We start from the raw sequence: 13690 nt of genomic DNA on the forward strand, positions 1-13690 counted from the left end.
TCCATGCACTGAGTTAACTGATGTATTCTTTTGTTTCTTTATGAGTTAATAATTAGTGAATTAATTAATAATTAATTCACATCACTCATCACTAGTGTATTCTGCAGTTAGACTAAATACAACTAGTTCAACCAAGTCAAACTGAACACAACTCCATCAACTCCTCAATCAATTGAGTTCTAACTGAAGTCTATCATGCAATAGCTCAATTGACCCATAAGAAAAGCGTATTTCCTTCTGGCAGTTGCATGTGCCACATCCGTAGCTCGAACTGAAGTGCTCCAAGAGGATAAGATAATGTTTATAGTCCAAATATTATTAAGAGCTAATAATATTCTACTGTTCTATTTTTAGCCTAGCAGTCTAAAAATAGACTCCGCCCATATGTCCAAAAATAGAAGTCCATCTATTTTTACCAACATGATCAATCATACAAAAATAGCATCCTGCAACTCATAGACCATGATCCATATGTCTAAAAATAGACTTTGTGCCAAAAATAGCCTGCGGGCCCACTTAGTGAAGGTGACTCCTTTCCACTAAGCTCCATCATCTTGTTGCATTTTCAACACTCTTTAGGAGTACCAATGATGAAGATGATCCAAGAACTGTAGGTATAATCCAGTGATATCCAAAGGAGGATAAATCAGACAATACATTTGCAGCAAACTAGGGAAGAAGACTATGTCAAATCCCAAGTGATCCAAGATGAAATCAAAAAAGAAATTGACAAGAAAACCAAAGCTAATGATTTTTACATTGGTGACAAAGTACTCAAATGGGATTCCAAAAGTGAAGAAAAAAGTAAACATGGTAAATTTGATTTCCTATGGTAAGGCCCTTACATCATTTATGGTTACAAAGGAAACAATGCATTTTTCTTGAAGTGGTTAGATGGAACAGATCTACCAGGTGGACCAGACAATGGTAGAATGTTGAAGCATTACTTTGCCACAGATTAACATTAGTTCATTTGTTTACTTTGCTCATTGTACATAACATTGCAAACTCTATATTGGATTGGATGATTACCTTTTGAGGTTGAAGCCCAAAGAGAAGGCCCTAAGATTTGAAAGGTGTAGCATCATATGTATGAATAAAATAGATCACAGAAAAGTAATTACAAGACAAGCACAATCAAAGTTTCAAAGGCTACGGATCTTAAAGTTCTTGACATCTCACATGGAGATGACATCCCCAAGTGGATCCACTGTTAGGTTCCTATAATAATAGGCTTCATAATTTTGAATTGACTATGTAAAGTCTTGTAATATTGTACATACTTTTTCTTTCTTCAAATTGTTTTCCCATAATAAAAAATGTAAAGAGGGTAAGTCCTAAAATAAAAATCAAAGGACCAAAAGAAAAGGATCAAAAAAGAAGATAGAATATGAACCCCACCAAAAAGAGATAAAAATAGATCATGAAAGTGTGTGCATTCAAATGCCACTACTCTTAGTTTACTTTTTGCAAATAATATTGTGTGCAACTTGTCAAAATGCCACAATCCATGATGATCAAATAGTTTATTCTTGATTCATTCATGATCTAAATTTCATGTTGATAGATAGAGAATAAAGATCTAGCCAAACTGTTTAATCTTGGCAGATCAGTAGTTAGGTAGAGAATAATAATGAGCTCAACAGTTTAATCTTAGCCATTGGAAAGTCATAAGGTTAGAATTATATAGTTTTCTTACAAAAGAAAAATAAATAAAGGGTCAGCAAGCTCAAATGCACCTAGTAAATGAAAAAATAAGTTAGGGTAAATGATGGGTAGGCATAAGCAGTTTTCACAAGGCATGGAAAGCCATCAATTGGTTTATTTCATTTTATTAACTTCCTTCCAAACTCATTTACCCCTTGTAAAAATATCCCTTCCCCTTCATTGTACCTTTTCCCTTATTTCATCTCATTTTCCGTTGTAAAATAACCCTTTTTCCCTTTATTTTACACCCTCCCCTAGACATTTCCTTTTAAAAAGCATTCTCCCGTTATTAATTTCCTTTTTTTTCATTTTAACCCACTAAAACCCCTTTATCCTAAGTTTAAATAATTAAAATGTATCGAGCACCATTGAAAAACCCTCCCCGATACCCTTTTAACTCATATCCCTAGTATATTTTTCCCCGCATACCATTTTATCAACCCTCATCGCATATATTAATTCCATTATTTACTTTTTAATTAACCCAACCCCACACCATGACTCCTCCCTCACAACTCTGCCACCCAATAACCCTCCGATCACCCACCTCTAGACCCAACAGCCCGTATTCCATATCGCACGCTCCAACGTCTGACTTTTAACATTACAAAAGTATGAGAGATAAGTTGTTTTAACCACTCGGATTTTTGCAACGTGGAAGCCCCAGGTTATATCGCATCCTCCAAAATAATACCACCATACCACTTTTTAGCGTGTGATAAAACCCCTTACTGCCTCCTCGCATCAGATGAAACTGCCCTGCTATTTAAATTTAACCCCGTGCCCAAAGATTAACCATTGTTGGTTAAAAACAAAAGAAGCCGCACTTTCCAATCTTTTCACTATTATTCTGTTAAGGATTGCAGAAAAGAACCTCTGTCGACCTATTCTAAAGCACCAGAATATTTTCTGAACTATTTTAAGTCATTTACAACCAGAATTCAAACTTTTACTGCCAGAAGACGTTGTCGACTCTGATTCGAAGCAGTATAAAGACCATTGAAGCCTCAGAAAGCCCCCGCTTCCGCCTGAGAACCCTTTTGCATACCAAAGCTTCATTTTCTAGGTATTCCTGAAGTTCCGAAGGCTTGTACTTAAGCTTTGCACATCATTTCTAATAGGTTAATCAATTGAACCAATTTAAAAGCCTTGCGGACCTAAAAAAATCCATTGTTGCATCCAAAACCCTTTTTGCAGATTGTATTCATCTTTTCACACTATTCCACATGTCCTGAGCCTACTTCTTAAGCCAGGTAGTGATAAATTGAATTAAATAAACAAATCTTTGGCTTCCCAAAGCATCTTGAATGAAAAACCCTTGCAAACGCCTCACCCAGATATTGACCACCTCCCATTGGCCGATAGAGATTTCCAGATCAAAGACATAGCGTCCCCTGATGATCTATTAGAACTCCACTACTGGAGCAAAGATAAATTCCTCAACTAGAATTATGATATTCAACTATGGGAGTCAAATTTACCCAAATACTTGTTCCCATAGGTATACCAATTCCCTAAAACCATCCACCTATGCCAACTCTGCTATTTCCCAAGTCAAACACCCATAGTCTCTCCTAACTAACAAATTTTGTTCACAATCACTGTTTGAGCAATAAATGAAATGTTGCAGATCTAGCCAAAGCCTAATGAAGCCCCATTTTCTATTGGAAACCTAATTGATCTGTACTTAAAGCTGGACCTTCCCAAGAGATCCCAAATTTTTTAAACTTTCCTCCTAGAAAAATCTCAAGTTCCTACAAATAGCCCTCCATATTTTGCCACTATTTTCTTTGAGAGAACGAGATAGATTGTAACCATGTTGTCATGTATTCTAGGATATACTATTGATCAACATGAAAATTTACCTATACTGGGTTTCCTTTCTAGTTTTTTCCCAGGCAACCTTCTAGCTACAATTTTCAATTTTGCCCAATTCTTAGCAGACAGAAACCATGATCAATTGATCAAGTTTCCTGATGAAAGAGTATTCAAATACTCTTCAGTATTGTTGGGTTGTGTTATATTCTTTCCATGACTAGACCACGTAATTAACCAGAAGGTTAGAGGGCGGGTGGAGCCCCCCCTTCGTTGCACCAATTGTGTAGCCGGGGGTTAAAACCTACATTTGGTATCAGAGCTGTTTTGGATTCAAGGGGATTGCCTTTGTTGCTGAGGGGTTTCACTCGGGCCTGTCGTAGACCCTGTTCAGTGGGAGATCTACGAGATCGATTCTTGTGGTGAAAGAAGATGGCGAGCAGTGCAAAGATAGAGATCGAGAAATTTAATGGTCAGAGTTTTGAGTTGTGGAAACTCAAGATGGAGGATATGTTGGTGGATAAAGATTAGTGGATCACGGTAGATCCGGGTACTAAACCAATGGAGTGTCTGATGAAGAATGGAAGAAGTTGGATCGGAAGGCAAAGAGCACAATACGATTGTGTGTCCCAGATTCAGTATTGCTGAATGTATCAGGGGAAGCTACAGCGAAGGCTTTGTGGGACAAGTTAGGGACTTTGTACCAATCAAAGTCTCTAGTGAATAAATTGTTGCTGCGGAAAAAGTTGTATAACCCGAGGATGAAAGATGGAGCCTCGGTGACAAAGCATCTGAATGCATTTAAGACTATGGTAAGTCAGTTAGCATCTATTGATATTAAAATTTCAGATGAAGATAAGTGCATCAGTTTGTTGTATTCTCTACCAGATTCGTGGGAAAGTCTGGTTATTGCAATAGGTAGCAATGCAACTGCCTTACATTTTGATGAAATAGCCTCAGCCTTGCTGATGGAGGAGATGAGATGGAAAAATATGGAGAGCCAGAATGGTGATGCCTTGTCTGTACGATGACGGTCCCAGAATGGAAACAAAAATAAGTCATCGAGTGGGAGATCTAAATCTAGAGGGAGATCTAAATCTCTAGGAAAACCTGTAAAGGTGGTGTGCTGGAAATGCGGAAAGGAAGGCCACTTTAAAAGGGACTGTAAATCTAAATATCCTGACAAAGGAAATGGATCTTATGAGGCTCCTTCTGCAGAGGCGAAAACCACCTCAGATGAAGGTGGGGATGTGTACTTGGCTTCTTCAGGTACACATGTAGATCATGAGGCATGGTTGATTGACTCACGTGCATCCTTTCACTTCACTCCCCATAGAGAGTGGTTTTGCGAGTATGAGAAATATGATGGTGGTGATGTCTTCATGGGGGATGATAGGAAGGCTAGAATCGTTGGTCACGGAAAAGTAAAGTTGAAGTTGCAAGGTGGAAGGGTTAGAATGCTTCCAGGTGTTCTACATATTCCTGCATTAGCCAGAAATCTAATTTTTGTAAGCAAGTTGGATGATGCAGCTGTAAAAACAGTGTTCGAGAAGGATACCTGCAAGATGGTTCGAGGAACACTGGTATTGATGCGGGGAGTTCGGATTGGAACTCTGTACAAGCTGCAAGGTAGCACTGTTGTTGATGGGTGCAACAATTCTGTGGTTCTTGAAAGTGGAGTAGAAAATCTAGTGGTCTCTGGAGAGAAGACCATGCTGTGGCATCAAAGGATTGGACATATTGGAGAGAAGGGCCTTCGAATACTTCATGGTAAAGGTATGGTAGAAGGTATGAGTAATAGCTCTCTGGATTTTGATTTCTGTGAAAATTGTATATATGGGAAGCAGAATCGGGTGAGTTTCTCCTCTAGTGGTAAGAGGGTGAAACAGATATTAGAGCTTGTGCACAGTGATGTGTTTGGACTTGTGAAGGTTCCATCACTCGGTAATTCTGTTTACTATGTATCATTTATAGATGACTTCTCAAGGAATACATGGATATATTTCCTTAAGAAGAAATCTGAAGTCTTTGACAAGTTTAAAGAATTCAAGGCTCTGGTGGAAAACCAGACAGAGAAGAAGGTAAAGGTGCTAAGGACAGATAACGGTGGAGAGTTTTGCAGTAAGGAATTTGAAGAATTCTATAAGAAGTGTGGTATAGCACGGCAGAAGACTGCTCCATATACACCTCAGCAAAATGGAGTTGAAGAAAGAATGAACAAGACGTTGATGGAAAGGGCAAGAAGAATGCTTAGTATTGCCGAGTTAGGACAAGAATTCTGGGCAGAGGCGGTGGAGACAACATGTTGCCTGGTCAACAGATCACCTTCATCAGCGTTGGAGGATAAGACTCCACAAGAGGTATGGACTGGTAAGAAACCATTTCTTTCACATCTGAGGGTATTTGGATGTGATGCATATGTACATGTTCCAAAGGAGAAACGAACCAAGTTGGATAGTAAATGTAAAAAGTGCATCTTTATTGGGTATAAGGATGGTTTAAAGGGTTATAAGCTTTGGAACCCAGTAACAAGGAAGTTTGTGTACAGCCGATATGTGGTGTTCAGAGAGGTGAAAGATGTTATTAAACATGAAGTCCAACCAAAGGAACCTAAGAAGATAGAGTTTGAGCTAAAGGAGGAAGAATCATACTCTACAACAGAGGAGGAATCAGAAGATGAAGAGTTGCAAACTCCAGCTGTGAGAAGATCAGTTCGAGAAATAAGGAAGCCAAAAAGGTATAGTCCATCTGCTTTCTGTTCAAAGTTTTCTTTGTCTGTTACTGATGATGATCCCAGAACTGTGAAGGAAGTAGTGGATTCAGAGGATGGAAAACTCTAGAAAGAGGCCATGGTTGATAAAATGGAATCTTTGCACAAAAATGAGGCTTTGGATCTGGTGGAGTTGTCGACTAGAAGGAAACCTATTGGCATCAAATGGATGTTCAAGAAGAAGACAAATGCAGAAGGAAAGGTGGAGAAATACAAATCTCGGTTGGTAGCAAAAGGTTATTCCTAGGTGCCAGGAATTGATTTTGGTGATATTTTTTCTCCTGTTGCCAAGGTAACTTCTATTAGATTACTTTTATCTGTTGCTGCTGCTTTGATTTTGAGGTAGAACAGATGGATGTGAAGACAACATTTCTTCACGGGGATCTAGAAGAGGAAATATACATGAAGCAACCTGAAGGCTTCGCGGTGAAGGGTAAGAAAGAACTGGTATGTAAGTTAAACAAGTCTCTGTATGGGTTAAAAAAGTCACCAAGGATGTGGTATCAGAAATTTGATACATTTATATGGGGACTTGGCTTCACCAAAAGCAAAGCAGATCACTGTGTGTATTTTAAATTAATTGGTGACCGTGTTATTTATTTGGTCTTATATGTGGATGATATGTTGCTAGTTGGAAATGACAAAGAAATTATCTAGGATTTGAAGACCCAATTGTCCTCCAAATTCGACATGAAAGATCTTGGTGCTGCAAACTATATTTTGGGCATGGAAATTAAGAGAGATCGTACAAAGAGGAAGCTCTGGTTAAACCAGAGGAAGTATGTCGAGACAATACTGCAGAGGTTTAATATGCAAGATAGTAAACCAGTGAAGGTTCCTATTCCTGTAGGTGTGAGGTTATTTGCTGAACAGTGTCCCAAGACACAAGAAGAGGAAGAGGACATGTCCCATGTTCCATATGCGAGTGCAGTCGGTAGCCTGATGTATGCAATGGTCTGTACTACACCAGACATTGCACATGCAGTGGGAGTATTGAGCAGGTTTATGTCAAAACCAAGGAAGGGGCACTGGACAACAATGAAGCGGGTTTTCAAGTATTTGGGTGGCACTATTGACTATGGTTTGTGCTACCAAGGAAGCCCAGGATTGGACAAAATGTTGGATATTCGTGGCTTTATTGATGCAGACTGGGCTGGGGATCTGAATCAGAGAAGATCTACAAGTGGGTATGCGTTTAACCTATTTGGAGGTGCAGTCAGTTGGATGAGTAAGAAACAATCTGTAGTGGCACTATCAACTACATAGGCAGAATACATGGCAGCCACGCATGCAAGCAAGGAAGCAGTTTGGTTGCAGATATTGTGTTCAAGTATGGGGTTAGTACATGGAGATATAAGGATAGACTGTGACAGCCAACGTGCAATTTTCTTGGCAAAGAACCCCGCATATCATTCAAACACAAAGCACATTGATGTTCAGTATCACTTTGTGAGGGATATGATAGAAGGAAAAAAGGTGTTGTTGGTAAAGGTGGACACTTTGAAGAATACTACAGATGCATTGACAAAATCTGTGAGGTCTGAGAAGTTCTCTTGGTGTAGAGAAACAATGGGCGTTCAGCGCTGGAAAAATGACTAAGCTCTGTTGTGGCCCCCTGTAGAAAGAAAACAACAAGTGGGAGAATGTTGGGTTGTGTTATATTCTTTCCACGACTAGCCCACGTAGTTAATCGAAGGGTTAGAGAGGGGGCAGAGCCCCCCCTTCTTTCTGTCGATTGTGTAGCGGGGGGGGGTCATAGGGTGTTTAAGGGGTACCCGTAACCCCACTTTATGGGGTCCGGGGCAGCGCCTCGGAAAATTTTGGTTTTGGACCCTATGTTAGGTTGGGCGGACCCACCTTTGGTTTTGTGCATGATTTTCGTACATGTTTTTGGACGCAATGGTTTTTGGTCCATGGTTTTGGATGCAATGGTTTTCAGTCCATGGTTTTGGACGCGATGGTTTTCAGTCCATGGTATTGGATGCTTCGACATGTATAAATATGTATTATAACATTGAAAGGAACATAATGAAAAATCAAGCTGGTAGTCCTGATTTTGGGATCCAGGGGAAAATCTCTATGTATATGTGTTTTATGTGTTATGCTCTCGCATTGTTTATTTTTTATGTTTTAGAATTCGTATGCAAGTAATTTCTGTGCGGGGTTAAAACCTACAAGTATTGTTCTATATGTTTCTATATTTCCAATCAGAAAGGTTTACAATTAACATCCAAAAACTGGACACTAAGGGAAATCCTAGATTTGTTATCTTTTGGACACCCTTAATCCGCAAATATTCCATTGATTTTAGTTACAAAGGTTTCAATGATTCATTTGTTTACCCAGTTGTTAACATGCTAAGCAGTAGCAATCAACCCAGGGCCAGTGATGAAATAAAGAAAGTTTTACAATTGTCAAAAAATAGTAGAACAAGAGACTGGTATATATACCAAAACTACACTGAAATTAGGGTGTATGGATGTCAACTCACTCCATATAAGCTACCCAATATATCCCCATGAGGATATTTGCACTAGAATATATTAGGCATATCATAAATTCAAATGATGTTAATTTTCTATCAGCCAAGAAGAAAACACAGATTAAAATCAAGAACCAGCTTGGTCCTTTTATCTGCAATAATAAGGATGTTGGAGAGGAAGCAGAAAGATGTTTACAAGAAATGAAGTTCAGTGATAGTTTCAAATGGAAATATGATCCTTTAGGTGTCATAAAAAAACTGAGACTCAAGTTTAAATTGAGCCCTTTTATGCATGAGTCCAAGCCAGAGATTGAAAGATATGCCAACCAGTCAGAGTGGTTGGAAAACACCTTACTGGATATGGAGGAGTAGATGGATACTAGTTCCATTCTACATACTCCAGCCCTACAGGACAGAAATGCAAAAAGGACTAGAGAAGAAGGTTCTTGCTCAAACAAAGATACAACAGATAACAAATTTGAAATGATGTATAGAAAAAGAACAAAGTTGAATCCAGTAAATGAGCAAGAAGAAGTAATTGATACAATTGAGATCATTAATACAGACACTGTAATTAAAAAAAATGCACTTTCAACAGTTTCAAAGGAAACTTATCGGCCTTCATCTTCTAGTGCTCAGATAATCGAGAAGCAGCATAGTGTTGAAATCTCTTCTTTAAGTAAACCAATGGACAAAGAAATAGACAGCAAAGAGAGATACAAAGATATTAAGGCCAAAAATGAAGAAATAAAAGCTGAAATATATTCAAAGTACTTAAAGCAAAGTCCTCGCAGCCATAACAGATTACTTTCTGCATTTGATTATAAGTTAGAAAAAATGAATATGTCCTTTTTGTAGCCCACAGTACAGCATCCTAAGTCATCAGCAGATTACAAAATGACAAATTATGAGATTCCTACCAAAGACGTTCATCCTATATACCAAATATAATTCCATAAGCAAGTAGGAGAAATTCTATACTCAACTATGACCGACAAAGCTATGAGTGTACAAAAACTACAAAATTCTCTAGAGAATATCAAAGCACATTTAAAACTAGAGAAGGCATCCTCACAAGCTAAAGATAACATAATTAAATCCCTTGAAGATTTGGTTATTGAAGTGGGATATGATCCAAAGAATGTCAAAGGTGCAGAAGAACTCATTAAGAAAAAGAATGTAGACATTGCTGCATTGAAGAAGCAGCTAAAATTGCCTCCTACTAAACATCCACAGACCAAGGAAGTTCTAGAGAATCAAAACCAAAAAGATGAGATGATGAACCTCATTCTTCAGTTAACTACTCAATTAACAGAAATGGAAAATGAGATGGATAAGTTAGTACAGGAGAAAAAGGCCAGCATGGAAGCAGTTACTGTCACTACTATTCCTACAGTTACTACAACAGTTCCTTCTACTTTAGCAGCTTTAGCGGCCACATCAGTTCCAGTAGCTACAACACTTCCCACTACATTAGTTACAGAATCACCTACAACAGCAGCTCATCCTACTAATGAAGCAAGTAAATTAATCTAAGCTATGCAGGATATGTCCATACAAACAAATGAAATAAATAGACTTAAATATCAAATAAAAGGTCTAGAAGATGAAAAGAAGTTGGTACAAATCATCCATAAAAATGAAACACATAAGTCAAACAAATTGACTGAGAGAATACAAAAGTTAGAGAAAGAATTGACATTGAAAGAACCACTTGCCCAAGCAAAGTAGCAGTTGTGGGCCAATATCATTAACTCTGTTAATGATATTTGACCATCCATCCAAGTCATCTTTGAGCAGAAGGATTTAATCAAGGAAGGAACTGAAGCTATTCAAAAATTTAAGGAAGAACTTGGTAAGAAGCCAGAGGAGGCCAATGAAATTATTAAGTTTCTTAATTCCAAGAAAAAAGAGGAATTGGAAGAGATTGGCATAAGTGACAGGACTGAAACAATTCTAGAAGTAAAGAAAGTAATCACCAAAAGGAATCTGATGATATAGCTTGTGGAGAAATACCAAGAAATGGAGCTAGCAATAGCCAGGTTCATGGTCAAATTTGATGTTTTGAGGTAGAAAGTTCTGCCTAATCCATTGGTGATTAATGATAGATTGATGAAGCATGAAGACTATGATAAGAAAATCAGAGAAGTGGCAAAGGAACAAGCAAACAATTCAGCCATGAAAGGAATTCCAACAGGAAAAGTGCTCTATCAGATTTTTGAGAATCTCTTTTACCTCCAACATGAGGTAAAATATCTCTTTATCAACAAACTTACATTTGAAAAATACACAGAGACTGATGAAATCTTCAGAAGAATGGTAAAGATTAAATTACCAAATGCAAAGTCTTGGGAAAAGTTGAATGATTTACTGTGAAAATGAAAGGTAAAATAGTGAAAACAGAGAAGTCAAGAGAAATCAAGGTAAAACAGTAAAGAGTAACAAATTAGTTAAGTTAAAGAGTATCAGATGAAAGACAGAGTTTAAAAGTAAAAAACAGAGTTTAAAGATAAAGCCAGCGTAAAAGACACTCAACATCATAAAAAACAACCAGCGTAGAGCAACAACAAAAGAGAGAAAGAAACAAAATATCAAAACAACAAACAACAAAATCAATAAAAGCAGGGACAACTAGCCTTTAGTCTCCTAGGTGTCTCTATCTTCTTGCATGAAGATATTTCTTTTTCCTTGAATAATTCCTAAATCAGTTTAGGATATTTTGTAATAGTTTTTTGTATAAATAATTCATAATTTGAAGTATTGTGTGTGGATTTCTTAACATTTCTATAGTGGAACTCATCTACAACCTGAGGGTTTATTGTACCATTTTCAAGTCAACAAATTGGACAAGTAATAAAGGCATTGCATTACAGGATTCATGTGTTGGGAAACTTCAGTGAAGTATCTTTCAATTGTTCAAATTGTTATTTTCTTAAGTATTTAATAAACTTGTATGTTTTCCAAATTTAAATGGTATAACAGGGATGTTAAATTTGTTTAAGTGCACTCTATTATGAATTGTTATTAATTTTTATGTTTTCTTCTAAGATCTGGTTTAAAGGAACCTTAATTATCATCTAATCCCTATTGACCTCTTTCATTTTCCCTCATTATCTGGTTTAAGATATCCTTAACTGCTCCTTGATCCCGATTGAAACTCACTTCACCCTTCAACCTAAAAGACTTGAATATGCTCAGCTACCTTGCCCGGGGGGCACTTCCTTTAGAACTTGATTCAGTCCTGTTTTCTTGACACATTGACTCCATAACCCAATGGAAAAAAGACAATATTCTATCCATCTAAGTCAGTAATTCCACCAACAAATCAAATCAAAACCAAATCAAGCTTACATAACTAGCCTAAAATCAATTAACTCAACAAACTTAAATCATTAAGAGAGAACCCTCTCTGAGCATTAGGAAGGCTAAATCCTGATCTTAAAAGTAGGTTTATAGTTTCCTCCAATATTTATTTTTAACAAATTGAACAACCCTTGGAAAATTTGGAGTGATAACATAGTGGCGACCATACTCAGGAAATTTAGTCCCTGGTTAAAATCAATCTTAAAGGAGACAACTTTTCCTCATTTTTCACCTTAAGGTTGCAAAGGGTTGCTCAAGATCATCCTTATAAGTTAAAATTTTGGCTTCTAAAAGAACATATTATACTAGTGTTCATCCTAATCCACAGCCTGCTATGATTATTGATGATCTTGACAGAATCTTAAGAAAACCAAGAAAAGTAGAAAGTCAAGGAAGTATTAGTTAGTTAATCAAAGGAAATTCACTTCCTAAAGAGTTGTCAAACTTAGAGGATATTCAATTGGATTTATCATTTGAGAATTCTTTGTTTCGTACCAAATCTGAAAATTAAGTCTATGATACTGTAATAGACCCTACTTTTATTCAATTTATTAAATCAAATAAGAATACTATACATCCTAATTTAGACCAACATGTTCTAGACACTTTTGACAAACTTGAAGTGTTAAGCTCAACTTTGATAAGGCACATAGACGAAGCCTATTTTCAACAGTCAGTTGAATTAGCTACCCCTAACTGCTGCTACCTCTGAATACTCTACAGTTCCTTCAGAAACTGTAAATACAACGTTATTCAATACCACCCCACCTATAATATCCACCATAGTTCATTCCACAAAGCCAGTTATACTTATAAATACCCTCTCCCAAGAATTGATGACCTATTTGACCAGGTCATAGGTTCCATTGTATCCTCAAAAATAGATCTACACTCAAGATATCATCAGATATGAATAAAAGATGAAGACATTTGTAAGAGATTGTTCCAGACTCACTACAGCCACTATGAGCTTGTGGTGTTTCTCTTTGGGCTTATTAATGCCCCAACCACATTTATGAGTATCATGAATAGTATATTCCATCCTTACTTGGAAAAACATGTTTTGATTTTTATTGATGATATTCTAATTCACTTGAAGAACTTGGAAGAGCATGAAAAACATTTAAGGATAGTACTACAAGCATTGTGAAATAACGAACTCTATGCTAAATACAACAAGTGTGATTTTTACAAAGACCAAATCTAATATTGGGACAGATTATTTCGTTAGATGGCATAGTTGTGTATCTCGAGAATATTAAAACCATCATGGAATGGCTTGTCCCCAAAAATGTTGCAAACATTCGGTCTTTTATGGAGTTTATTGGTTACTACTTTCATTTTATCGAAGGGTTTTCTAGGATCGTGTACCCTATAACTTCACTACATAAAAATGGAAGAGCTTTTAAATGGATTGTTGAATGCTAGCAGAGTTTTGAGCAGTTGAAGCATTTGTTGACCACAATCCCCGTGCTAAAAGTGGTAAACACAGAGAAGGAGTTCATTGTGCACACAGATGTTTTCCAACAGGGTGTCGGAGGATTTTTGATGTA

The sequence above is a fragment of the Pinus tabuliformis genome, chromosome 3_1 (assembly GCF_031772625.1).
Source record: "Pinus tabuliformis cultivar Carrire ecotype Pingquan chromosome 3_1, CPIR1, whole genome shotgun sequence".
NCBI lineage: Eukaryota > Viridiplantae > Streptophyta > Pinopsida > Pinales > Pinaceae > Pinus > Pinus tabuliformis.